The sequence below is a fragment of the Triticum aestivum genome, chromosome 2D (genome assembly GCF_018294505.1).
Source record: "Triticum aestivum cultivar Chinese Spring chromosome 2D, IWGSC CS RefSeq v2.1, whole genome shotgun sequence".
Lineage (NCBI taxonomy): Eukaryota > Viridiplantae > Streptophyta > Magnoliopsida > Poales > Poaceae > Triticum > Triticum aestivum.
The window spans coordinates 616532862-616537367 of record NC_057799.1 but is presented as its reverse complement, the minus strand read 5'-3'; positions in this window follow the sequence as shown (position 1 = coordinate 616537367).

Sequence of the window (4506 nt, the reverse complement as noted above, 5' to 3'; positions counted from 1 at the left end):
ATGGATGTCCAGCCCGTAGTAGAACATTAGTCCGCGGACGAACGGGTGGAGGGGGAATCCCAGCCCGCGGACGAAGAGAGAGAGGAATACTACCCTCTACTGGTGTTTCGGGATAGGGATGATCTGCCCTTCGGCCGGAAGCCGATGCGCGATGTCTGTGGACAGGTATCCGGTCCCCCAAAGCTTCTTGATGTCCTCCTTCGTAACGGAGGAGGCCATCCACTTGCCTCCCGCTCCGGGCATGTTTGGACTGTTTTTGCGGAGAAGGTGAAAGCTTGGGCGTTGCAGCTCGAGAATGGATGAGCAGAGGAAGAAGAAGGTGTGGGTGAAAAAAAGAGAGGAGTCCTTGTCTCCTTATAAAGGTAGCAGGGGTCATGCGCCTCCCCACTTGCCCTAGATACTCGCTTATTCCCCAAGCGTCGTGCTAATGGCGCGGTTGGGTTACCCACGCCCGTATTGATGAGAATCCCGTGATAAGGGGACACGATCTCTGCTTCGACAAGACGTGCCAATAAAACCGCCTCGCAATATGTGAGCAGCGGGTTGAGAAAACGGTTCGAATAATGACCGGGCCGCGGCGTGATGTCACATTACGAAAGGTTGTTAGCAGATTGGACTCGTGGAATATTGTCCTCTCTATGGCTGTGTGTTTGGTATTCATGTTACAGGTCCGGATACTCTTACGACATCCGAAGACTATTCTGGAGTTCGGAAGAAGGGAACCCGCCTTGCAATGTCGAAGACAAATCTGCGCGTTGGACTCCTCGTCATTGAAGCCAGGTTCAGGGGCTACTGAGGGAGTCCTGGACTAAGGGGTCCTCGGGCGTACGGCTTGTTAGCCATGGGCCGGACTGATGGGCTGTGAAGATACGAAGACCGCACCCGTGTCCGGATAGGACTCTCCTTGGCGTGGGAGGCAAGCTTGGCTACTAATCGTGTAGATTCCTTTTTATGTAACCGACTCCATGTAACCCTAGATCTCTCCGTTGTCTATATAAACCGGAGAGAGTCCGGATAGGCGGAGACTCATTATCATGACCATAGGCTAGCCTCTAGGGTTTAGCCTCTACGATCTCGTGGTAGATCAACTCTTGTAACACTCATATTCATCAAGATAAATCAAGAAGGAAGTAGGGGATTACCTCCATAGAGAGGGCCCGAACCTGGGTAAACATCGTGTCCCCTGTCTCCTGTTACCATCCACCTTAGACACACAGTTCGGGACCCCCTACCCGAGATCCGCCGGTTTTGACACCGACACCCCCTCCTTCCTTCTCTTCTCTTTTCCCTTTCCTTCTCTCCTACTCCTACTACTTAGAAGGGCTCCTAGTTCTACTAGGAAAGGGGTAATCCTACTCGCGGTGGGAGTAGGACTCCCCTTGGGCGCGCCATAGAGAGGGCTGGCCCTCCCCCTCCTCCACTCCTTTATATACGGGGGAAGGGGCCACCCCATAGACAAACAAGTTGATCATTGATCTCTCTTAGCCGTGTGCGGTGCCCCCCACCACCATAATCCACCTCGGTCATATCGTAGTGGTGCTTAGGCGAAGCCCTGCGCCGGTAGCATCATCATCACCGTCATCACACCGTCGTGCTGACAGAACTCTCCCTCAAAGCTTTGCTGGATCGGAGTTCGTGGGATGTCATCGAGCGGAACGTGTGCTGAACTCGGAGGTGCCGTGCATTCGGTACTTGGATTGGTCGGATCGTGAAGACGTACGACTACATCAACCGCGTTGTGCTAACGCTTCCGCTTTCGGTCTACGAGGGTATGTGGACACACTCTCCCCTCTCGTTGTTATGCATAACCATGATCCTGTGTGTGCGTAGGATTTTTTTTTAAATTACTACGTTCCCCAACAGTGGCATCCGAGCCTGGTTTATGCGTAGATGTTATATGCATGAGTAGAACAAAAGTGAGTTGTGGGCGATACAAGTCGTACTACTTACCAGCATGTCACACTTTGGTTCGGCGGTATTGTTGGATGAAGCGGCCCGGACCGACATTATCCGTACGCTTACGCGAGACTGGTTCTACCGACGTGCTTCACACACAGGTGGCTGGCGGGTGTCAGTTTCTCCAACTTTAGTTGAACCGAGTGTGGCTACGCCCGGTCCTTGTGAAGGTTAAAACAACACTAACTTGACGAACTATCGTTGTGGTTTTCATACGTAGGTAAGAACGGTTCTTGCTCAGCCCGTGGCAGCCACGTAAAACTTGCAACAACAAAGTAGAGGACGTCTAACTTGTTTTTGCAGGGCATGTTGTGATGGGATATGGTCAAGACGTGATGAGATATAAGTTGTTGTATAAGATGATCATTTTTTGTTGAAGTTATCGGCAACTGGCAGAAGCTTTATGGTTGTCTCTTTATTGCATAAGATGCAAGTGCCAAATAATTGCTTTACTTTATCGCTATGCGATAGCAATAGTTGCAAGAGCAATACTTGGTGAGACGATCATGTGATGACACGTTGATAAAGATCAAGATGATGGAGATCATGGTGTCATGCCGGTAAAAATAGAGATCATGACGGTACTTTGGAGATGGAGATCAAAGGTGCAAGATGATCATGGCCATATCAAGTCAAATATTTTGATTGCATGTGATGTTTATCCTTTATGCATCTTATTCTGCTTTGATTGACGGTAGCATTATAAGATGATCTCTCACTAAATTTCAAGATAAAAGTGTTCTCCCTGAGTATGCACCATTGCCAAAGTTCGTCGTGCCGAGACACCACGTGATGATCGGGTGTGATAAGCTCAACGTTCATCTACAACGGGTGCAAGCCAGTTTTGCACACACAGAAATACTCGGGTTAAACTTGACGAGCCTAGCATATGCAGATATGGCCTCGGAACACTGAGACCGAAAGGTCGAGCGTGAGTCATATAGTAGATATGATCAACATAGTGATGTTCAACACTGAAAACTACTCCATTTCACGTGATGATCGGACATGGTTTAGTTGATTTGGATCATGTGATCACTTAGATGATTAGAGGGAGGTCTATCTAAGTGGGAGTTCTTAAGTAATATGATTAATTGAACTTTAATTTATCATGAACTTAGTCCTGGTAGTATTAGCATATCTATGTTGTAGATCAATAGCTCGCGTTTAGCTCCCCTGTTTTATTTTTGATATGTTCCTAGAGAAAACTAAGTTGAAAGATGTCAGTATCAATGATGCGGATTGGATCCGTGATCTGAGGATTATCCTCATTGCTGCACAGAAGAATTATGTCCTTGATGCACCGCTAGGTGACAGACCGATTGCAGGAGCAAATGCAGACGTTATGAACGTTTGGCAAGCTCGGTATGATAACTACTTGATAGTTTAGTGCACCATGCTTTACGACTTAGAACCGGGACTTCAAAAATGTTTTGAATGCCACGGAGCATATAAGATGTTCCAAGAGTTGAAATTGGTATTTCATACTCATGCCTGTGTCGAGAGGTATGAGACCTCTGACAGTACTTTGCCTACACGATGGAGGACAATAGCTCACAAGTTACTAGAACTTCGTGATGAACTATAATATGCAAGGGATGACGAAAACAATTCCCAAGCTCTTCGCGATGCTAAAATCGGAGAAGGTAGAAATCAAGAAGAACATCAATTGTTGATGGTTGACAAGACCACTAGTTCAAGAAAAGGGAAAAGGGAAGAAGGAAACTTCAAGAAGAACGACAAGCAAGTTGCTACTCAAGTGAAGAAGCCCAAGTCTGGACCTAAGCCTGAGACTAAGTGCTTCTACAGCAAAGGGACTGGCACGGGAAGCGGAACTGCCCCAAGTATTTGGCAGATAAGAAGGATGGCAAAGTGAACAAATGTATATTTGATATACAGATTATTGATGTGTATTTTACTAGTGTTCATAGCAACCCCTCGACATTTGATACTGGTTCAGTTGCTAAGAGTAGTAACTCGAAACGGGAGTTGCAGAATGAACAGAAACTAGTTAAGGGTGTAGTGACGATGTGTGTTGGAAGTGGTTCCAAGATTGATATGATCATCATCGCACACTCCTATACTTTCGGGATTAGTGTTGAACCTAAATAAGTGTTATTTGGTGTTTGCGTTGAGCATGAATATGATTTGATCATGTTTATTGCCATACGGTTATTCATTTAAGTTAGAGAACAATTGTTGTTCTGTTTACATGAATAAAACCTTCTATGGTCATACACACCAACGAAAATGGTTTGTTGAATCTCGGTCGTAGTGATACACATATTCATAATATTGAAGCCAAAAGATGCAAAAGTTAATAATGATAGTGCAACTTATTTGTGGCACACTGTCGTTCAGGTCATATTGGTGTAAAGCGCATGAAGAAACTCCATGCTGATGGGATTTTGGAATCACTTAATTATGAATCACTTGATGCTTGCGAACCATGCCTTATGGGCAAGATGACTAAAACTCTGTTCTCCGGAACAGTGGAGCAAGCAACTGACTTATTGGAAATAATACATACTGATGTATGCGATCCGATGA